Source organism: Hemitrygon akajei, unplaced genomic scaffold (genome assembly GCF_048418815.1).
Source record: "Hemitrygon akajei unplaced genomic scaffold, sHemAka1.3 Scf000048, whole genome shotgun sequence".
Classification (NCBI taxonomy): domain Eukaryota; kingdom Metazoa; phylum Chordata; class Chondrichthyes; order Myliobatiformes; family Dasyatidae; genus Hemitrygon; species Hemitrygon akajei.
Genome location: NW_027331934.1, coordinates 6,753,810 through 6,778,676, shown reverse-complemented (window position 1 = coordinate 6,778,676; position 24,867 = coordinate 6,753,810). Strand labels below are relative to the sequence as shown.

Here is a 24,867-nt window from a genome sequence, read left to right as displayed (position 1 = left end):
GATGTCAGGCTAACCAGTCTATAATTCCCCGGTTTCTCACTCCCTCCTTTTTTAAAAAAGTGAGGTTACATTAGCCACCCTCCAATCCTCAGGAACTAATCCAGAATCTAAAGAGTTTTGAAAAATTATCACTAATGCATCCACTATTTCTTGGGCTACTCTGGGATGCAGACCATCTGGCCCTGGGGATTCATCTGCCTTTCATCCCTTCAATTTACCTAACACCACTTCCCTACTAACATGTATTACCCTCAGTTCCTCCATCTCACTAGACCCTCGGTCCTCTACTATTTCCGGAAGATTATTTATGTCCTCCTTAGTGAAGACAGAACTAAAGTCGTTATTCAATTGGTCTGCCATGTCCTTGTTCCCTATGATCAATTCACCTGTTTCTAACTGTAAGTGACCTATATTTGTCTTAACCAATTTTTTTCTTTTCACTTATCTATAAAAGCTTTTACAGTCAGTTTTTATGTTCCCTGCCAGCTTTCTCTCATAATCTTTTTTCCTTTTCCTAATTAAGCCCATTGTCCTCCTCTGCTAGACACTGAATTTCCTCCAGTCCTCAGGTGTGCCACTTTTTCTGGCTAATTTGTATGTTTCTTCTTTGGACTTGATACTACCCCTAATTTCCCTTGTCATACACGGGTGCACTACCTTCCCTGGTTTATTCTTTTGCCAAACTGGGGTGAACTCTTGTTGTAGTTCATCCATGCAATCTTTAAATGCTTGCCATTGCATAGGAATGTTGAGGAACTAACCAGAGAGCAGGCCATTCTACATTGGGTATCGAGCAATGAGGAAGGGTTAGTTAGCAATCTTGTCGTGCCAGGCCCCTTGGGTAAGAGTGACCATAATATGGTGGAATTCTTCATTAAGATGGAGAGTGACATAGTTAATTCAGAAACAAAGGTTCTGAACTTAAAGAAGGGTAACTTTGAAGGTATGAGATGTGAATTAGCTAAGATAGACTGGCAAATGATACTTAAAGGGTTGACGGTGGATATGCAATGGGAAGCATTTAAAGATTACATGGATGAACTACAACAATTGTTCATCCCAGTTTGGCAAAAGAATAAACCAGGGAAGGTAGTGCACCCGTGGCTGACAAGGGAAATTAGGGATAGTATCAAGTCCAAAGAAGAAACATATAAATTAGCAAAAAGAAGGCGGCACACCTGAGGACTGGGAGAAATTCAGAGACCAGCACAGGAGGACAAAGGGCTTAATTAGGAAAGGGAAAAATGATTATGAGAGAAAGCTGGCAGGGAACATAAAAACTGACTGTAAAAGCTTTTACAGATATGTGAATAGAAAAAGATTGGTCAAGACAAATGTAAGGACCTTTACAGTCAGAAACAGGTGAATTGATCATGGGGAACAAAGACATGGCAGACCAATTGAATAACTGCTTTGGTTCTGTCTTCACTAAGGAGGACATAAATAATCCTCCGGAAATAGTAAGGGACCGAGGGTCTAGTGAGATGGAGGAACTGAGGTAAATACATGTTAGTAGGGAAGTGGTGTTAGGTAAATTGAAGGGATTAAAGGCAGATAAATCCACAGGGCCAGATAGTCTGCATCCCAGAGTAGCCCAAGAAATAGTGGATGCATTAGTGATAATTTTTCAAAACTCCTTAGATTCTGGATTGGTTCCTGAGGATTGGAGGGTGGCTAATGTAACCCCACTTTTTAAAAAAGGAGGGAGAGAAAAACTGGGGTATTATAGACCGGTTAGTCTGATGTCAGTGGTGGGGAAAATGCTGGAGTCGGTTATCAAAGATGTGATAACAGCACATTTGGAAAGAGGTGAAATCATCGGACAAAGTCAGCATGGATTTGTGAAAGGAAAGTCTTGTCTGACGAATCTGTTACGTACCCGTGACACATGACAGTGGTACCCTTGTCACGTGACTGGGGTTGAAGTTATACTGGACTTGAGGTAATGGTCTTGTGATGGTGGAGTGATGTCATTTTCCCGCCAGTAGAGGTCATGTGACAGTTTTTTTTTACAGGGTATAAAAGGAAGACCCACCCTGTCAGGTGGGGCAGTTCGTGGCTAGATTTGCCAAGATGACTTCATGTCACTGCGTGATTTAATGTGATGACGCAGTTTAGTTGAAAAATGAAGTTTTATCTAATGCCTAAAGTTTAAAAGTTCATTGCCAGCGGTTTCTTTGCTGGTGGAGAGTGAAGATAAGAATTTGGAAGATAAAGATCGAGGAGAATTGATTTTCGACGGTGGAAAGTTCGACCTTGTGTGATCCTCATTCGGAAGGATTTCGTTGACTGTTCTCGTGTTAATCTCCGCTGGGATAGCGGGAGATTGAGAATAGTGTGGAAGGAAGGTCAGTGCCTTTAAGCCGTTATATTTCATAAAATTCTTCGTGGGAAAGTTTGACGCTGGGGATAGAAGGACAACGACGTGGAAGAGAATTTAAATCGCCTTAAAAAGTCTCTCCTTTTAAATGGACTGTGAGCTTTTGAACTTTCGGCATACCGCTTTAAAGAACTGTTATTTTTCAATACCGCTTTAAGAACTGTTTGAACTGCAACGCTATTAAGAAATGCGAATCTGCCGCACAGCAGCTGAATTCCGGTTAAGCTAATGTTTGTTTACTTTTGGGGGGTTTGTTTTCAGTGTTTAATAAACGTGTTATTTGTTATAAAAACCCTTGCCTAACTCATATATATTTATTGTTGCCTGAATACGTAACAAATCTTACAGAATTTTTTGAAGATGTAACTAGTAGAGTGGATAGGGGAGAGCCAGTAGATGTGGTATATTTAGATTTTCAAAAGGCTATTGACAAGGTCCCACACAGGAGATTAGTGTGTAAACTTAAAGCACATGGTATTGGGGGTATGGTATTGATGTGGATAGAGAATTGGTTGGCAGACAGGAAGTAAAGAGTGGGAGTAAACGGGACCTTTTCAGAATGGCAGGCAGTGACTAGTAGGGTACCGCAAGGCTCAGTGCTGGGACATCAGTTGTTTACAATATATATTAATGATTTAGATGAGGAGATATATGACAAAAGAAAAACGAAGACAACTTGTTAATAAAAAACTACAATATAATACACTCCAGACATATCGTACAGAAAAAGTAATTATGAGAACTAAACAGAAATATTACAAATTAGGTGAAAGATCACATAAAATTCCTGCTTGGCAGTTGAAAACAGAACAGGCTTCTAAAACAATAAATGCAATTAGAACAAGTGTAAAAAAGATTACTTATAAACCTTTAGAAATTAATGAAACTTTAAAAAAAATTTATACTGAACTATATCAATCAGAATCACAAAATAAGATTGCTGAGATAGATAATTTTTTATCACAAATAACCCTTCCAAAATTAAATTTGGAAGAACAGAAAGGATTAGATAGGTCCTTTATATTAAAAGAGGTTGAAGAAGCTTTAGGATCACTTCAGAGTAATAAATCCCCAGGAGAAGATGGTTTTCCTCCTGAATGTTATAAAAAATTTAAAGATTTATTAATTCCTCCTTTTATGGAATTAATATACCAAGTGGAAAGAATGCATAAACTCCCACAATCTTTTTTTAACAGCGATCATAACTGTATTGCCAAAAAAAGATAGGGATCCTTTAAAACCAACATCATATAGGCCTATTTCTTTGTTGAATACAGATTATAAAATAATCGCAAAAATTTTATCTAATAGAATATCTAAATATTTACCAAAATTAATACATATGGATCAAACAGGTTTTATTAATAACAGACAATCAATGGATAATATAACCCGGTTACATAGTATAATTCATTTGGCACAAAAAAGAGAGGAAATGAGTGTGGCAGTTGCTTTGGATGCAGAAAAAGCATTTGATAGATTGGAATGGGATTTTTTATTTAAGGTATTGGAAAAATATGAGTTAGAAAAATCTTTTATACAATGGATTAAAACCTTAAATACTAATCCTCAAGCTAAAGTAGCTACAAATGGTCAGATTTCAACACCATTTTGCTTAACGAGGTCAACTAGACGAGGCTGCCCATTATCACCTGCTTTATTTGTATTGGCAATGGAACCATTAGCTGAATTAATTAGAACAGATTCATACATTGGGGGCTTTAGAGTTAATCAAGAAGAATATAAGATTAATTTATTTGCTGATGATGTTTTGATTTATTTAACAAACCCATTGCAATCTTTGCAAAGAATATCTTTTAGATTGGAAGAATATGGGCAAGTATCAGGGTATAAAGTACATAAGAACATAAGAGATAGGAGCAGGAGTAGGCCAATCGGCCCCTCAAGCCTGCTCCGCCATTCAACAAGATCATGGCTGATCCAATCTTAACTCTAGTTTTCACCGAATCCCACAAGGCAACAGTGCCAATCAACAGGGCACCATGCCGCCCATTTTATTTTATTATTCATCCCGCCCAAACCCATGTGATCACCTGGGGAAAAAAAACAAGTTGCCAATTGAGGAGAAAAAATCTGGAAAATTCCTCTCCGACCCATCCAGGCTATCGAAAACTGGTCCAAGAGATCACATGGCTGATCTAAACCTAGCCTCATGTCCACTTACCTGCTCGCTCACCATATCCCCTAATGCCATTTTTATCCAGGAAAATGTCTATCTCTGTTTTGAATTTATTAGATAGATAGATAGATAGATAGATACTTTATTCATCCCCATGGGGAAATTCAGCATTTTTTTCCAATGTCCCATACACTTGTTGTAGCAAAAACTCATTACATACAATACAATACTTAACTCAGTAATAATATGATATGCATCTAAATCACTAGCTCAAAAAGCATTAATAATAGCTTTAAAAAGTTCTTAAGTCCTGGCAGTTGAATTGTAAAGCCTAATGGCATTGGGGAGTATTGACCTCTTCATCCTGTCTGAGGAGCATTGCATCGACAGTAACCTGTCGCTGAAACTGCTTCTCTGTCTCTGGATGGTGCTATGTAGAGGATGTTCAGGGTTTTCCATAATTGACCGTAGCCTACTCAGCGCCCTTCGCTCAGCTACCGATGTTAAACTCTCCAGTACTATGCCCACGACAGAGCCCGCCTTCCTTATCAGCTTATTAAGACGTGAGGCGTCCTTCTTCTTAATGCTTCCTCCCCAACACGCCACCACAAAGAAGAGGGCGCTCTCAACAACTGACCTATAGAACATCTTCAGCATCTCACTGCAGACATTGAATGACGCCAACCTTCTAAGGAAGTACAGTCGACTCTGTGCCTTCCTGCACAAGGCATCTGTGTTGGCAGTCCAGTCTAGCTTCTCGTCCAACTGTACTCCCAGATACTTGTAGGTCTTAACCTGCTCCACACACTCTCCATTAATGATCACTGGCTCCATGTGAGTCCTAGATCTCCTAAAGTCCACCACCATCTCCTTGGTCTTGGTGACATTGAGACGCAGGTAGTTTGAGTTGCACCATATCACAAAGTCCTGTATCAGTTTCCTATACTCCTCCTCCTGTCCATTCCTGACACACCCCACTATGGCCGTGTCATCAGCGAACTTCTGCACATGGCAGGACTCCGAGTTATATTGGAAGTCAGATGTGTACAGGGTGAACAGGACCGGAGAGAGTACGGTTCCCTGTGGCGCTCCTGTGCTGCTGACCACTGTGTCAGACCTACAGTCTCCCAACCGCACATACTGAGGTCTATCTGTCAAGTAGTCCACTATCCAATCCACCATGTAAGAGTCTACTCCCATCTCCGTTAGTTTGTGCTTTAATATCTTGGGCTGGATGGTGTTAAAGGCACTAGAGAAGTCAAGGAATGTAATCCTCACAGCACAACTGACCCCATCTAGGTGAGAGAGTGATTTGTGCAGCAAATACGTGATAGCATCCTCCACTCCCACCTTCTCCTTATACGCAAACTGAAGCGGATCCCGGGCGTGCCTGGTTTGTGGCAGCTCTCTGGGGCAGTAAATTCCACAGCCCCACTACCCTCTGAGTGAAGAAATTTCTCCGCATCTCAGTCCTGGAACGGCATCCCCTTATTTTAAGATTATGCCCCCTAGTCCTAGTTTCACCCATCATTGGGAACATTCTCCCCGCATCCACCCGATCAAGCCCCTTCACAATCTTATATGTTTCAATAAGATCGCCTCTCATTCTTCGGAACTCCAATGAGTAGAGTCCCAATCTACTTAACCTCTCATCATACATCAACCCACCCATCCCCGGAATTAACCTAGTGAACCTTCTCTGCACTGCCTCGAGAGCCAGTATGTCCTTTCTTAAATATGGACACCAGAACTGCACGCAGTACTCCAGGTGTGGTCTCACCAATACCCGGTACAACTGCAGTAAGACCTCCCTGTTCTTATACTCCATCCCCCTAGCAATAAAAGCCAGCATTCCATTGGCCTTATTGACCACCTGCTGCACTTGCATACTAACTTTTTGTGTTTCCTGCACCAGGACCCCCAGATCCCTTTGCACAGAAGCACTTTCCAATTTCTCTCCATTTGGATAATAACTTGCTCCTTTATTTTTCCTGCCAAAGTGCAAGACCTCACACTTGTCAGTATTATATTTCATCTGCCAAATGTCTGCCCAATCACTCAGCCTATCTATGTCCCCCTGCAGGGTTTCAATGTCCTCCGCACTCATTACACTCCCTCCCATCTTTGTGTCATCAGCAAACTTCGATACGTTGCACTTAGTCCCTTTCTCCAAATCATTAATATAGATTGTAAAGAGTTGGGGTCCCAACACCGACCCCTGCGGAACACCACTAGTCACCAACTGCCAGTCTGAGAATAAACCATTTATCCCAACTCTCTGTTTTTTGTTAGAAAGCCAATCCTCCACCCATGCCAGAATATTATCCCCAATCCCATGATTTTTTACTTTAAGTAATAATCTTTGGTGTGGCACCTTGTCAAATGCCTTTTGGAAGTCCAAATACACCACATCCACTGGTTCCCTTTTATCTACCCTATATGTTATGTCCTCAAAGAACTCCAACAAATTTGTCAAACATGACTTCCCTTTTGTAAAGCCATGCTGACTTTGTCCTATTAAGCTATGTTTATCCAAATGCCCTGTTACTGTTTCCTTAATTATCGATTCCAACATTTTGCCAACCACAGATTTTAGGCTAACTGGCCTATAATTCCCAGCCTTCTGTCTATTGCCCTTTTTAAATAAAGGAGTTACATTAGCATTTTTCCAATCTGCCGGGCCATTGCCGAGTCCAGCGAGTTTTGAAAAATTATCACTAATGCATCCACAATCCCGACCGCCACTTCCCTTAAGACCCTAGGATGCAAGCCATCTGGTCCAGGGGATTTATCCACCTTCAGTCCCATTAATTTATCAAGTACCATTTCCTTGGTGATTTGAATCGTAGTTAGCTTCTCTCCCCCTCGAGCCCCCTGTTTATCGAGTGTTGGGATAATTTGAGTGTCCTCTACTGTAAAAACTGATACAAAATATTTGTTCAGCGTTTCCGCCATCTCCATGTCCCTACCATTAATTTCCCGGTCTCATCTTCTAGGGGACCAACATTTACTTTAGCCACCGTGTTTCTTTTTATGTAACTATAAAAACTCTTACTATCTGCTTTTATGTTTATCTCCAATTTACTTTCATAATCTATCTTCCCCTTCTTAATCAATCTTTTTGTTATTTGCTGCTGATCTTTAAAAGCTTCTCGATCTTCAATCTTCCCACTAGATTTAGCTACCTTATATAACTTTCTTTTTAGTCATATACTTTGCTTTATTTCTTTACTTAGCCACGGATAACTATTTTTTCTTTTAAACACTTTTTTCTTCAGTGGAATATATTTTTCTTGATAGTTGTAAAATAACTCCTTAAATATACACCACTGATCAAGTACCGATCTACCCTTTAATCTATTTTCCCAATCCATCTTAAGCAATTCCGCTCTCATACCATCATTGTCTCCTTTATTTAAGCTCAGTACGCTTGTTTGAGATCCAACCCTCTCATCCTCTAATTGAATATGGAATTCGACCATGCTATGGTCACTCATTCCAAGAGGATCCTTTACTAGGACGTTTTTTTATTAGTCCTGTCTCATTACACAGGACCAGATCTAAGACTGCTTGCCCCCTTGTCGGCTCAGTAATGTATTGTTCAAGGAACCCATCCCGAATACACTCAATAAACTCTTCTTCAAGGCTGCCGTGTCCCACTTGATTAGTCCAATCAATATGAAAGATAAAATCCCCCATAATTATAGCTGTTCCCTTATTACAAGCCCCAACTATTTCCTGATTTATGCTCCGACCAACTGAGTTACAGCTGTTTGGAGGCCTATAGACTACTCCCACCACTGCTCTTTTCCCTTTACTATTTCTTATTTCTACCCAAATTGTTTCGTTATCCTGATCCTTTGAGCCAATATCATTTCGCTTTATTGCAGTGATTTCTTGCTTTATTAACATAGCCACCCCACCTCCTTTTCCTTCTTGCTTGTCTCTCCTAATTGTCGAATACCGTTGTATGTTTAATTCCCAGTCCTGGTCACCCTGTAGCCATGTTTCCGTAATTGCCACAATATCATAACCATACATAATTATTTGTACCGTCAACTCATCAATTTTATTCCTAATACTACGTGCATTCAAATAAAGGACTTTCAAATATGTTTGACACTTATTTCCTACCTTTTCCTTTTGTACAACTTTACGCTTATCTCCGTTCATTCTTTCCCCTCCTGACACACTGTCTTTTTATTCCTCCACTTTTACCTACATCTATTACCTTCTCCATTGTCTTTTTAATTATTTGCTCTCTAGAATCCTGCCCCCCACTAGTTAGTTTAAAGACCTCTCTGCAGCCCTAGTTATATGATTCACCAGGACACTAATCCCAGCCCAGTTCAGGTGAAGCCCGTCCCTCTGGAACAGTTCTCTCCTGTCCCAGTACTGGTGCCAGTGTCTCAAGAAGCAAACCCCACTTCTCCCACACCAGTCTTTGAGCCATGCGTTTAACTCCCTAATTTTATTTAACCTAGCCAAATTTGCTCATGGCTCAGGTAATAATCCAGAGATTATTACCCCTGAGGTTCTGTTTTTTAATTTGACCCCTAGCTGCTCATATTCCTGTAACAGAACCTTCTTCCTTGTCCTATCTATGTCATTGGTACCGATGTGTATTAAGACAACTGGATCCTCCCCCTCCCACTGCAAGTTTCTCTCCAGCCCAGAAGAGATGTCCTTAACCCTGGCACCAGGCTGGCAACATAGCCTTCGGGACTCTCGCTCTCGGTTGCAGAGAACCCTATCTATCCCCCTGACGATACTGTCCCCTATTACTACAACATTTCTATTGACTCCCCCCTCTGGAATGGCCCCCCACTCCATGGTGCTATGGGCAGGTTGCTCATCCTCCCCACAGTCCCTGCTCCTGCCCTCACAGGGAGTTAAAGCCTCGAATCTGTTGGACAAGAGCAAGGCCTGCATCTCTTCCAGCCCTACCTCCTGGATTCGCCTACTTGCCTCACTCATAGCCACACCATCCTGTGCTTGACTGCAATCTACATTAGTTAATCTATTAGGTGTGGCTATCTCCTGGTACACAGAGTCCAGGTAACTATCCCCCTCCCTGATGTGTCGCAGTGTCTGAAGCTCGGACTGCAGCTCATCAATATGAAGCTGGATTTCCTCGAGCAACAAACACTTGCTGCAAATGTAGTCGTCGTGTCCCTCAATGGGGTCCACCGGTTCCCACATCTCGCAGCAGTAACACATCACCTGCTCCATGCTATACAGTTAATTTAATGTACTAGTATTAGTTATGCAAGAACCCTTTGCCCCAATACAGCTAACTATCAGACTATTTAACAATACTTTTAAAGTCATAAGTGTAAAAGGAAGCAGGACTACTTACCAATACTTACCAAGCAACTAGCTGTGAGAGCTCTGCAGCTCCGGTCTTCCTCGCCTCACCCGGTTCCGCCTCACCCGTTGAGCCAAAGCCCTTAGGCCTCCACTCTACTCCCAGCTCACTGCACTGCCCGCAATGACGCTGCCCACTGTATTGGGCTATGTTCCTTTTAAATCTCCCGCACTTCACTGCCCGACGTCACACGCCTGCACAGTCCCGCCTCTCTCAACTCAGATGAAAACCGGTAAAATTCAAAATGGCTTCCGCCTCACTCTTGCTCCGATTCTCAGAAGTCCTTCTCCGAAAATCTGAAAGGAGTGAAATTTTACCCCTTACCAAAGGAAATTATAATCAATGTCGATAACTCAATTTCGATGGTCAATAAACGTGATAAAATATTTAGGTATTAGAGTTGATAATGATGTAAAAAATTTATATAAACAAAATTATTTGCCATTATTAAAAAAAAAGAGGATCTTGATAAATGGATGATGTTACCAATAACATTAATAGGTAGAGTTAATGCTGTAAAAATGAATATATTTCCTAGATTGCAATATTTATTTCAAACTTTACCAATACAATTACCTCAGAAGTTTTTTCAAGAACTGAATAAATATGTAAGGAAATTTCTTTGGAAAGGAAAGATGTCAAGAATATCATTGGAAAAATTGACATGTAAATTTGATTTAGGAGGGTTACAACTTCCAAATTTTAAGAATTATTATAAAGCAAATCAACTTAGATTTATTGCGTCTTTTTTTGATGAAGAAAAACCGGCATGGATTAGAATAGAATTAGATAAGATAGGAGAAAATATACCAGAAGATTATATATGTAAATGGGAATCTAAATGGATACGGGAAAAAAAGAATCTCCTATATTAAGACACTTGATTGATTTATGGAATAAGGTAACTATGGACAATGAGATAAAGAAATCTTTATTAGCAAAAAGAACTTTAATTCAAAATAGGCTTATTCCTTTTAGAATAGATAATAAACTTTTACATAATTGGTTCCAAAAGGGGATTAAATATATAGGTGATTGTTTTGAAGGAGGTATATTGATGTCATTTGATCAATTAAAAAATAGATATAAAATATCAAATAACACTCTGTTCTGTTATTTTCAATTAAAGGCTTATTTATGAGAAAAGCAGGGTCAAACAACGTTGATGCCAAAATCTAGTGAAATAGAAATATTAATTCAAAAAGGTAAAATTTAAAAAATTACATCTTGTATGTATAATTTGATTCAAAAACAGACAATTAAATCAGGAATTCATAAATCAAGACAAAAATGGGAATTTGATTTGAATGTTAAAATTGATGGAAAAAACTGGTCAAGATTATGTTCTGATAGTATGAGAAATACAATAAATGTTCGACTTAGATTAATACAATATAATTTTTTACATCAATTATATATAACACCACAGAAAATAAATAGGTTAAATTCAAATATGTCTGACCAATGTTTTCGATGTAATCAAGAAATTGGTACTTTTTTTACATTCTACTTGGTCTTGTTTTAAAATTCAACCATTTTGGATAAATCTAAAACTTTTATTGGAACAAATTACTGGAGTACAACTCCCACATAGTCCAGTATTATTTTTATTAGGAGACATTGAAGGGACAATACCGAAACTTAAATTGAATAAGTATCAGAACAAATTGATAAAAATTGCATTGGCAGTAGCCAAAAAAGTTATCGCAGTTACTTGGAAATCTGATTTATATTTAACTATGGATTGTTGAATTAATGAAATACATAGTTGCATTCCACTTGAAAAAATTACATACAATCTAAAAAATGAATATGATATATTTTTGAAAATTTGGCTCCCATACCTACAAAAGATAGGATTAAATACATAGGTCCTTTGAAGATAAAATTATAAAGTAATTGGGGAAAGTAAAAATAAATATTAAAATTATTTTGAACTCCATGGAGCATGCGGGGATCCTCCGATATCCAGGCAATCTTTCTCTTTTTTTTTCTCTCTTTAGATAAGGTTTAAGGGGGGAGGGGGGAGGGTTAATATTATTTTTCTCACTATTTATCATTACATTTATTCTTTGTAATTTTCGGACCGAGATGAGGAAAAACTTCTTCACACAGAGATTGGAGAATCTGTGGAATTCTCTGCTACAGGAAACAGTTGAGGCCAGTTCATTGGCTATATTTGGATATGGCCCTTGTGGCTAAAGGGATTGGGGGTATGGAGAGAAAGCAGGTACAGGGTTCTGAGTTGGATGATCAGCCATGATCATACTGAATGGCGGTGCAGGCTCAAAGGGCCGAATGGCCTACTCCTGCACCTATTTTCTGTGTTTCTATCCACTGTCAACCCTTTAAATATCATTTGCCAGTCTGTCTTAGCTAATTCACATCTCATATCTTCAAAGTTGCCGTTCTTTAAGTTCAGAACATTTGGTTCTGAATTAACTATGTCACTCTCCATCTTAATGAAGTATTCCACCATATTATGGTTTCTCTTACACAAGGGGCCTCACATGACAAGATTGCTAATTAACCCTTCCTCATTGCTCAATACCCAGTCTAGAATGGCCTGTTCTCTAGTTGGTTCCTCGACATGTTAGTTCAGAAAACCATCCCGCACACATTCTAAGAAATCCTCTTCCTCTTCACCCTTACCAATTTGGTTCACCCAATCTATATGTAGATTGAAGTCACACATTACAACTGCTGTTCCTTTTTTGCAAGCATTTCTAATTTCCTGTTTAATGCCATCCCCAACTTCACTACTACTGTTAGGTGGCCTGTACACAAATCCCACCAGCGTTTTATGCCCCTTAGTGTTACGCAGCTCTACCCATATCGATTCCACATCCTCCAGGCTAATGTCCTTCCTTTCTATTGCGTTAATCTCTTCTCTAACCATCAACGCTACCCCACCTCCTTTTCTTTCCTGTCTATCCTGCCTTAATGTTGAATATCCCTGGATGTTGAGCTCCCATCCTTGGTCACCCTGGAGCCATGTCTCTGTGATTCCAACTATATCATATTCATTAATAACTATCTGCACATTCAATTCATCCACCTTATTACGAATGCTCTTTGCATTGACACACAAAGCCTTCAGGCTTGTTTTTACAACACTCTTAGCCCTTATACAATTATGTTGAAAAGTGGCCCTTTTTGATTTTTGCCCTGGATTTGACTGCCTGCCACTTTTACTTTTCACCTTACTACTTTTTGCTTCTACTCTCATTTTGCACCCCTCTGTCTCTCTGCACTTGTTCCCATCCCCCTGCCACATTAGTTTAAATCCTCCTGAACAGCAGTAGCAAACGCTCCCCCTAGGATTAGGAGGAGGGACAGCCCTCAGTGATTCCTGTGTATGCACCCTGGAAGCCTCAAGAAATGATAATGATCATGAATCAGGCCCCAGATAGAAAAGAAAAACCAGCACAGTTTGCTCAGTGTGTCCACAGTACTACACAAATGTTTAATGTGACTCCGCAAGATTTATTCAGTCTCTGCTGCATGATTCTCTCAGCTGATGAGGGGTGGAAATTGAAGGCAGAATTGAGATACCAAACCTATCAGCAGTCACAGGAGGGAAAACATAATGAGAATGAACAGATGGACCAGATCATTCAAGCTTTGGAAAGGGCTCTCCAGCAACCTGTAAACATCACTAAAGTACCTGAATGCAAACCTAAGCCTGGGGAATTGGGACCAGACTATTGAGAGTGATTTGTGGCCTGCTACGGCACCTTCGCAGGAGACCAAGCCTTTAATGATGGGAATCTGTCCCCCCCAGTTCAATGCCCTACTGCTCCAATGCTTACCAACTAAGTTAGCCAACATGATTAAAACAAATAATATGGATTGGACTGACAATGACCGAAATCAAATGTGACGAGCTTTGACATACCATTAGGACCCAACTTTCGAATCTCGATCAACCCCGAAGGGAACTAATATTAAAGCTGAATATGCTCAGCGGGAAGAAGGACGCGAGCGGGCTATATCTGAGGAACAGAAATGGGAGAAAAAACCTAGCACTGGACAGGTAGGGACAACAACCCGTTTAGAAACTGACAAGAAGATGCTTCCAACCATGAGTGCCAACCCTCAGGAAGAGCCCAATGTAATATTGCAAGTTGCTGGAAATCCAGTTCCGTTTATGATTGATATGAGGGCAACCACAACCACTCTCGATCAGGAAATAGTATCGGAAAAGGGATTCCAGCTATCAGATGCTACAATCACTCTGTCTGGGTTCGAAAGCATGGAACGTACGTATTCACGTACCCAGCCACTGCAGGTGGAATTCCAGGGGAACCAGTGTGAGGTTTCATTTACAGTCACCACCAGACGGGGGTGTAATCTAGCAGGGAGAGACTTGCTCTGTCTGTTAGAAATCGAGATTCTTTGCACAGAGAATGCTGTCACCCTTGACAGGTGAACACCCCACAGCTTCTCCAGTTTCCGACCCCCAAGTGGAGGGCATTTAATTTGGACTCCACTCCTTCTGCCAGCAGCCGACCCTCATGTGACTCTGTGCTTTGACCCTACGGGGTGCGCCACTGAGGAAAGCCAATATTATGCACCACTCGACGGACAGAAGTTCCCAGTCACGGTGATTAGACAGGTTAAAGGAAGAGACGGTATTGCATTACTGGCTGAATTTCTGGATTTCCTTTGGCGACAGACAGAACTGGTAGTTCCCCATACCACCATTAGGGTTTGCACTGGGTTCAAGCCAAAGAGCCCAGGGTTCCTGGCCTACACCCTAATGAAACAAGCCTCCAGCACCGAGGGAGACTGGCAAGACTTTGCCGTGGGTCTAGTCTAATACGGGAAGGAGTCTGAGGTGAAGACGGGATATCTGGTAAGACAACCTTTTAATAGTGTCCAATCCCAAGATGCTGTATCCCATCTCTGTGTAATTTCAGGCCAAGAAATCTGTCGCACCAACTGTCCCCCTGTCTGGATCACCATGAAAGAAGGACAGACTCTCCCATCCATTTAGCAATATCCCCTCAATCCCGAGGCAACGTTTTATGAGGAAGGAAGCTCCTTTGTGGATCCAGCAGGAAAACAATGTTCTGACTATGCAATAGTGATGGACAGTGAAGTAATTGAACAGGCCTCTTTTGAAGCAGCTGTCTCTGCCCAGAAGGCTGAGCTGTTTGCTCCAACTCGTGCCTGTATCCCAGCAACAGACTAAAGTGGGAACGTTCACACAGACTCCCGTTATGCATTTGGAATTGTACATGACTATGGGGCTCTCTGAGAACGTGGGGATTCCTGACTTCCTCTGGCCACCCCATTAGTAATGCCACCTTTGTAAACAACTTACTCACCGCTCTACAGCTACCTCGAGTTTTGTTCTTCTCAGGGGGACGCCTCTGAGGAGGAGTGAAAACTGTGGTCCCAGATGGGGTGCCAGAAAGACCCCGACCTAGGTTTTTGGATCACCCCAGCGGGACAGGTTTGTGTTCCTACACAGTTTTTACCAATATTGGTCGATTAGATACATAATTTTTGTGTCTACAAGTTGATTTTATTGAATTGCCTAGAGTACATTGCTATAGATACTGCTTATATATTATAGATGTGTTTAGTAGATGGGTTGAAGCTGTTCCAACTACCAATAATACTGTTATGACTGTTGTGAAGGTATTATTACGGGAAATAATTCCCAGGTACGGCCTGCCAGAGATGCTGAGCTCTGACAATGACCCACACTTCGTGATGAAAGTAAACAAAGGCATACGTAACGAACTAGCTATCAAGCAACAATTCCACTGTGTACACCACCCACGGGCCGCTGGCACAGTGGAGAGAGCCAATGGCACTCTGAAGAGTAAACTGGCCAAACTAACAGTGGAGACTGGACTCGGTTGAAGGTCCTACCGTCACCCAGTTCCATATGAGGGTTACCCCACAAGGGAAAACAGGGTTGTCACCAGCTGAAATTATTTATGGATGGCCCATGAAGACACCCTGGGGACTAAGACCTTGTGTACCATTGCTCCCAGAAAGTCTACCAGCAAAATTGGATATTCATACCCGAGGGGAAGACATGGGGACATATATATGCCAACTAACCAAAATTTTCCAAGCATACATTCACAGGTACGACAGGCTTACAAGGAAGAGAACTACTCTGCAGAGTGGGGTGACTATCCCACCATGGAACCTGGGATATGTTTTTCCTGACAAACAACTGGGATTGAGGGAATCTTGGACCTCGGTGGAGAGGACCATATCAGGTGTTGCCGACCACTCACATGGGTGTGAAACTGAAGGGGCAATCTCGGTGGATACATCATTAGGTGCCAAACATGTTACTGAAGGAACTGTGTAGAAGGTCTCTCTCGGACTAATGGGAATGTATTGGTTGTTAGTGGTGTTCATGTTTATGTCTTTGAGAGGGCTCACCCCAGCATCCGGGGGCCCCCATGTTAACACATTTCCGTCTTTCTGTCATACCTATGCCAAACAGGTAGAACTAGGGGCCTGCTGGGTTTGTGCTGAAATTCCACAGCATGGTAAAACTATGGTTCCAATGTCAGTAATCCCGCTCAACCAGAGTGAGGAACTCTCAGCCTGGGCTTTCTCAAATAACATCCGGGAAAGTGAGATGAGGACCTGTGGTCTAGTCAGAGATGACTGTGGCTGTCAGTGTTTTGAGGGATGGTGTCTCAGGCCCCCACCAAATGGAACTTCCAATACTGGGAAACATGCATCCTGGCCATACTTGCAGGTGCCCAGCAGCCGAGAGGAACAACTGAGACTGATTGATTTTGGATGATTACTTTTCTCTCCTATGGAGTAGCCGGGAATTCATGAGAGATGATCAATTTGGATACAGCACTTGAGGAGCTGGCCACAATACTGCAGGGGCCCTGACAGAAACACAGGCCCAAGTAACAGAAATATCCACTGAAATTATTGCAATCTGGCAAACAGTCCTACAGAATTGTATGGCTTTCGATTTTATCCTAGCTGAGAAAGGGGGAACCTGTGCTATTATTGACACAGAATGTTGAACCTATATCCCTGATGAATCTGCTAACATTACACCCCTCTCCGAGCACACTGCAAAGGAGATTGACAGCATCAAGAAAGTAGGGCAGGATTTACACGGGTTCACCGAAGGATCGAAACGGTGATCTTGAAGGCCTGTTTGGTAATATGTGGGGCATGATACTGCATTATGGCCTAATAGTTGTACATATCTTTGCTATAATTACTGTTGTACACTGTCATTACCCACTGAGAAGTCAAAGCTGTACTCGGTTGCTTTCTCTGTAAAAAGTTACTGCTTTGTTGATCATGTAATTATCTAAAATATGGAATGATAAAGTATGTAAAAGGGTTAACACTTCATTAAACAATAGCAGCCTGTTTTTCTGAAAGAAACTGCTGATGATCAACAGATGTGCTAAGCCATGCTGAGCCATGTTTCTTCTTGAGGGTAGCTAGCTAGGGTTTCAGGATGCTTATCTCCATGTGCACTCATGCGAAGAGATAGGACAGCTTCAGTCTGTTCTGTGTCTGGAAGCCATTATGACTGTTCTGTAACTTGTCTATAGGGGCGGGTCATGTAGTAAATATCTTTGGCTCCAGCCTGTGTTGCGTGGGGAGTATCTGGATGGATATATCTGTGGTGTAAGGGGAATTGTTAGTCAGTTAGTGGATTGGGTGGGGACAGTCATCGACTGTGCCTGTCTGAGTGACTAACTGAGTAAGCCTCAGGTGCTTGGAACAAAGCATTTGTACTTATACGGTCTCTGAGTGACTCTCTCCAGATTCGACTTCCACAGAATAGGAGTGGTTTTAAAGGGCTGGAAGCTGGAAGCTCATTACCAGACCTGGAGTGATTGCAACTGGGTCTGACAGAGGCATAAATGGTTCTTCTGGGCACATTCAGTTTCGCTCCAACTATATCCCACCTTCCCTTATACAGGTATGTAATGTCTAAAGGATCAGAGTTTGAGTAAATGAGACTCACCAAACTTTCTCCTGACTGAATAAATGGAATCTCCGAGTCTCTTGAGGCAGAGCTGTTCTCTCCAGTTAATGCTTTCAGTCCTCAGGCTGGTTCACTTGTTGCTGTTCCCTCGTCTTCAGCCGTGGTTTGCTTCTAGTTGGGCTTTTTCTTCCAATAAACCTCTCACCGCAGGTCTAACTTTAACCAGAGAGATAATGAAGCACAATAACAATAAAAAGGAGAACCAAACATTTCTGATTAATGTTACTAAGAACAAAACGTTGAAGGCTGATATAATGATCTCAGTAATCATTTTTTTATTGTCATTCACACATCACAAAATGATACGGGATAAGGAGGAGCCATCATTCAGTCAGGAACAGAATTAGATGATTCGATCCATCTGGTCTGCCCCACCATTTAACCACAGCTGATTTTCATTCCAACACCATATTCCTGCCTTCCTCCTGTAACCCTGAGCTACTCAGCAATCAGGAATATGTTAATCGCTGTCATAAATATACCCAAATGGCAGCTTCAACCAGCCTCTGTGGCACCAAATTCCACAGATCAGACATCTTCTGGCCAAAAAATTCTTCTCCTCTCAGTTTTAAAGGGAAGCTTCTTTATTCCGAGACTGTGCTGTCAGATCACAGTCTAATGGAAACATCCTCTCCATGTCCACTGTTTCCATGCTTTTCAGCAGTTGGTAGGTTTACTTAACCATACATCCCTCCACCACCCCCGCCGTCCCTCTGAACTCCATTGAGCATAGGTCCAGAGCCATCAAATGCTCCTCATACATAACGCCGAACATTCCTGAGATTATTTTTGTAAACCTTGTTCGCAGCAACTGTACTGAACACATTTCTAGGAATAACAAACTAATTGGTACCAGGGTAATTTGCAGGGGAAAGTTGTGGTTACTTTACTGTTCTACTATCACAGAGTGAGCCATTTCCATGTCCATATTAAAACCGGTACATTTCAGGAAACATAAACCAATCCAGAGTGAATGTAATAAAAAGAAATTGGAATTACCAAACTGCTCAGCATGTAAGGAACACCTGTGGGGAGAGGAACAATCTTTACAATTCAGGTTAAAAACATTTTGTCACGATGACTTCATTTTCAGTTTTTAATGCAGATCTCCAGCAACTTGAGATTCTGCCCGATTTCCACCATTTTATCCAGATCCGACTTCCACAAAATGCGAGTGATTTTAAAGGGCTGGGCTGCTGGAAGCACATTACCAGAATTGGTGTGATTGCAACTGCGTCTGACAGAGGCATAAATGGTTATTCTGGGCACATTCAGTCTCACCAACTATTTCCCACCTTCTATTGTACAGGTATGTAATGTATAAAGGACCAGTGTTTGAGTAAATGAGACTCACCAAACTTCCTCCTCACTGACTCACTGGGAACTCCAAGTCAGCTGATTCAGAGGTGTTCTCTCCAGTTGATGCTCTCAGTCCTCGGGCTAGTTCACTTGTTGCTATTCCCACATCTTTAGCCATAGTTTGCTTGCAGTTGGGGTTTTTCTTCCAATAAACCTCTCACTGCAGGTCTAACATTAACCAAAGAGATAATGAAGCACATTAACAATGAAAAGGAGAACCAAACATTTCTGCTTAATGTTACTAAGAACAAAACTCACTGAAATTTAAACGTTGAAGCAAAATATAATCATCTCAGTGAACAATCTTTTATTGTCCCTCACACATCACAAAACAATATGGGATAAGAAGGAGCCATCATTCTGTCATGGTAATACATAAGACACAGGAACAGGATTAGGTGATTTGATCCATCTGGGCTATAAACGTGCAGGAGCAATGTGTGGTTAAGTGCCATGCTCAAGGATACAACGCACTGCCTGGCCTGAGGCTCGAACTCATGACCTTCAGATTGCTTAACCACTCGGCCACATGCACATCACAGAAACCACTCTCCCCCCTAGACTTCCCAGTCCCTCGGTAAAGCAGGCAGTGAAATCAAAGATCCCCACAACCTGGAACATTCTCCTTTCTCACCCACCCCAGTCCGGGAGAAGACACAACAGCCAGAAAGCTCCAGGACAAATGTGAGGAGCCTCAGGAAACGAGGCGAGTTCAGGGAAGTTAATGAACACAGTGGCGAAAATCACACTATGTGATCTTGCGTCACAAAGAGGAGGGCGGGGCAGATCTGCAGCACACAGCCTCACATGACCTATTGGCGGGACTTCCATTTCAACTCTGCGGAAATAGACAGCCTGGGCTCCTGGTTTGAATCGTTCAATGCAGGTTAAGTGAAGTCCACACATTTTTGACAAGCCCAGATAATCGGAAAATAAATGAGTAATTAGTGATCAGTTCAGGGCTCACGGCCAACAATGGATCTCCCTGCTCGGGACTGGTCTCAATACTCAACAATGGGAACGCAATATCTTCGGCCCGCAGACAGTGATCCCGACCCCTGGCTCCACCACCCAGAAGATGAGGACCCTTTCCCAATCCCACAGATGAAGTACTTCAGCACTGAGCGGAAATGAAAACACCGCCCAGCCGGAGACAGAGAGCATGCGCGAAGTGAGTGCCTCAGAAACAGATGGGCAGATGCTGCCCATCTGTTGTTAAATGGGAGGGGCAAATGTGATCATGTGACCAGTGGGGTCTCCCACCACTCTGTGGAAAGAAGCAAACCTGCCGCTCAGATCTCCTCTCACCTGAAATGTATCAGACATTTCAAGCCCCAGGAAAAATGTATCATCAGTCCACTCAGAATCACAATCAGGTTTATTATGAATGGCGTGTGTCAGAAAATTTGTTAACTGTGCAGCAGCAGTTCAATGCAATACATAATATAGAACAAAAAAACCCTAATTAAAATAATAAAAATAACTAAATCAATTACAGTATACATATATCTGGGGCCCTTACTCTTCATGATTTTTATGAATGACCTGGATGAGGAAGTGGAGGGATGGGTTAGTAAATTTGCTGATGACACAAAGGTTGGGGGAGTTGTGGATAGGGTGGAGAGCTATCAGAGGTTTCAGCGGGACATCAATAGGATGCAAAAATGGGCTAAGAAGTGGCAAATGGAGTTCAACCAGCATAAGTGTGAAGTGGTTCATTTTGTTAGGTCAAACATGACGGCAGAATATAGTATTAATGGTAAGACTCTTGGCAGTGTGGAGGATCAGAGGGATCTTGGGTTCCCAGTCCATAGGACATTCAAAGCTGCTACGCAGGTTGACTCTGTGGTTAAGAAGGCATATGGTGCATTGACCTTCCTCAATCGCGGGATTAAATTTAGGAGCCGAGAGGTAATGTTGCAGCTATATCTGATGCTGGTCACACCCCAATTTGCTCAATCTGGTTGCCACACTACATGAAGCATGTGGAAACCATAGAAAGGTTGCAGAGATTTACACAGATGTTACCTGGTTTGGGGAGCATGCCTTTTTAAAATTGTTTGAGTGAACTCGGCCTCTTCTACTTGGAGCAACGGAGGATGAGAGGTGACCTGATAGAGGTGTATAAGATGGTGAGAGGCATTGATCGTGTGGATAGTCAGAGACATTTTCCCAGGTCTGAAATGGTTATGACAAGACAGCACAGGTTTAAGGTGCTCGTGTGTAGTTGCAGAGGAAATGATAGGGATAAGTTTTTTTACTCAGAGAGTGGTGAGTGTGTGGAATTGGCTACCAGCAACGGTGGTGGAGGTGGGTATGATAGTGTCTTTTGGATAGGTACCTGGAGACACTGGAGAAAAATAATGAAAAACTAGCTTAGAAAAATAGAGGGCTATGTATCCGAAGGTAGGGACATGTTGGCACAACTTAGTGGGCCGAAGGGCTTGTATTGTGCTGTAGGTTTTCTATGTTTCTGTTGTTATGAGTGATGAACAGACCTGATGGACAATGGGGTGCAGAGTTAACCATTCCCAACCCCCCTCCTGAGAACTACGAACTATTGCTGTTGTTATGCTGATCATGAAAGAGAGAGATAAAGCCCAGGCAAGAACATCTGCTACAGATAAGAGGGGGAGAGAGACTGTTGATTTACTGTATTATGACTCTTCCTGGATTAATTACCTTCCACTACAAGGACTTCACTTTGCTCCTTAACATTCCTCAGGAGATAGCAGTAGTGGCCTGATTTGATGGACACGGTCATTCAGAGTTGATGGATAGCTGAGACCCCGTGAGTGGGGATAAAAGGCAGGTCTGGAGAGACACCCTTCAGACACCACCTTCGGAGACCGAACCAGGAGATCGGTCAGTAAAGCTCACAGTGTTACAGCAGGGCCAGTGGGGGCTTGTGTGTGTGTGTCCACTCATGCCAGAGTGATGAGTCCACCACAGAAGAATGGTCTAGCTGAAGGAGGGAGGGGTCATAACTGAATGGCCATAACGATATGATGGATTAAGAAAGCCACAAAAGGTTTGCCTGCCGCAGCTGTTGCTGTTACATCTCGCTCGCTCTCACTCTCTCTCCAACGATTTCAATACAACAGCCATAACCACCTCAGCATTTATGAACTGAACTCTATACTTTCCTATGACAATTCATTTACCCCTAGACATCGATAGAGCTAGTTTATTATTTATTATTATTATTCCTACACTTTTAGGTTTATTACTGCTAACTTGTTTTATATGTATATTTGCATTTTTGATAGTGTATTGTGTAGTTTACTAATAAACACCTTTAGTTTGGTACCACCAGACTCCAACGTATTCTTCTTTCTCTGCTGGTCAGACACCCAGTTACGGGGTACGTAACACTGTGAATAAATTAAAAATCGTGCAACAAACAGAAATACTATATATTTTAAATGTGAGGTAGTGTTCAAGGGTTCAATATCCATTTAGCAATCGGATGGCAGAGGGGAAGAAACTGTTCCTGAATCACTGAGTGTGAACGTTCAGACTTCTGTACCTCCTTACCTGCTGGTAACATTGAGAAAACCACATGCCCTGGGTGCTGGAGGTCCTTGATAATGGACGCTGCCTTTCTGAGACACTGCTTCTAATCCTCTGGTAATCTTATAAACGTCTATCCAGTCTCACCCCAGCCGGCAAGGCTCCGGAAAAACAACACAAGTTTGTCCAACTTCCTGTTATAGCTCAGGCCCTCTAATCCAGGCAATATCCTGGTAAACCTCTTCTGCGCCCTCTCCAAAGCCCCGACATCCTTCCGAAAATGGGAGCGACCAGAACTGTATGAAACACGCCAGATGTGGTCGAATTAGTTTTATAAAGCTGCAACGCAAATTTCCGACTTTTGAACTCAATGCTTCAACTAATAAAGACAACCATGCCATTTGCCTTCTTAACCACCCGATCAATCTGTGCAGTCTCTTTCAGGGAGCGATGAACTTGGAGTCTAAGATCCCTCTGATCATTAACACTGTTCAGGGTTTTGCATTTAACAGTGTACTGTCGCATACATTCGACCTACCGAGCTGCCAAGATGATCATCACTAATCAAATCTCACTGAGATTTCTCAGATCCTGTTGAATTTATTGCCAAGTGCACAAGTACGGGAAGGTACAGGTACAGAGAAACACTGACTTGTGGCAGCATCACAGGCAAGTACATTCAGATAACACACGGAACACAAATTATACAATTCTCTGTCAGTAACAATACAGAAATATGTTTTACTTCATCCTGCTAATAGGACCAGAACACCAGGGGCTGAGCGGCGGCTCATCTCAGACGGTTCGGTGTGAAGGTCTCACAACCCGGACCGACCCCGGCAGATTCTGTGAAGGAAGCGAGGCGAGGCCGCCAGTTCGGGAAAGTTCATCCCCTCCCCCTTCAGGTTTCACCGATCACCCTGTGTTTCTCTCTTCCCTCCCCACCCCCATCTTTTATTCTCCAGTCCTGCCGAAGGGTTTCGGCCGGTAATGTCGACTGTATTCTTCCCCTAGATTCTGCCCGGACTGCTGAGTTCCTCCAGCATTTTGTGCGCGTTGCTCGAATTTCCAGCAACTGCAGATTTTCTTTTGTTTGAGTTCGGGAAAGTTAAGTCACTGCTCAACGTCAGACCTCCCCGCTCGGGACCGGCTTCAATACTCACCGAAGGGAAATTGTTGGTGTTGCCCCGCAGAGAATAATCCGTCTCCGGCTCGCCGTCCAAGGGGGCGAGGACCCCCTCCGGATCCCGATCCCGATCCCGAACCCGGACCCACCGCTGACCCACTTCCACAAAGAACGAAAAAAACATCACTGCCTTGCTCGGGCATGTGAGCATGCGCACTGTGCTTCATGCGGCACAGGCGGTGGGCGGGGCCACGGAAACAACCCCGCAAATGCTGCCTATCTGCAGTAAAACATGATCACGTGACGCTGGAGGGTCTCCCATGTGACCGGTGACTGTTCCTCGCCCTTCACATACTGCCCTACCCACTGCCGCATTTCCCAAATTATTTCATTATTTCCGTATATCATTTCCATACGTATTTAGATTTTCCCTCGATATCTTCCCCGATCCCTGTCCCTCCAGCCCCAGGTCACAGAGTTCTCAGAGTTATAGTTTTGATTCACTTCCCATCCCGACACACAATTCAGACCCACACAGAAAATGAGCAGGTTTCGTTTAAATCAGTCAACACACACAACATGCTGGTGGAACGCAGCAGGTCCGGCAGCATCTATAGGGAGAAGCACTGTCGACGCTTCGGGCCGAGACCCTTCGACAGTCCTGAAACGTTCCGAAACGTGGACAGCGCTTCTCCCTTTGATGCTGCCTAACCTGCTGCGTTCCACCGGCATTTTAGTGTGTTGCGTAAATTTCCAGCATCTGCAGATTTCCTGGTGTTTGTCATTTAAATCAGTGTATGTTTATAAACACTCATTTCTATTCACATTCCTCTGGCCTCACTGGACAGGAACACTGAAACATTAAGTGAGAAACAACAGGAGGAGGCCATTCGGCCCCTCTAACCATCAGTAAGATGGAGGCTACTCTCCCATCTCAGCCACATGCTTCTGCCGATCCTCGTTTTCTCGA

At 42.5% G+C, this 24,867-nt stretch overlaps 1 protein-coding gene across 2 annotated transcripts in view; it reads right to left on the bottom strand.

Moving 5' to 3' along the window:
• The window catches only part of LOC140720917 (uncharacterized), a 31,265-nt gene extending 7,192 nt beyond the window's left edge, over window positions 1-24,073 (bottom strand). Inside the window, exons 1-4 of one of the 2 annotated variants that reach the window (XM_073035765.1) lie at window positions 23,935-24,073; window positions 19,254-19,426; window positions 17,879-18,055; window positions 9,890-10,184 (exon numbers count right to left, since the gene is read on the bottom strand). The gene's annotated coding sequence lies outside the window, so the exon portion shown is untranslated. The remainder of the gene's footprint in view (window positions 1-9,889; window positions 10,185-17,878; window positions 18,056-19,253; window positions 19,427-23,934) is intronic. The other variant, XM_073035766.1, reaches the window with a different exon arrangement.
• Between the last annotated feature and the right edge of the window lie 794 nt (window positions 24,074-24,867).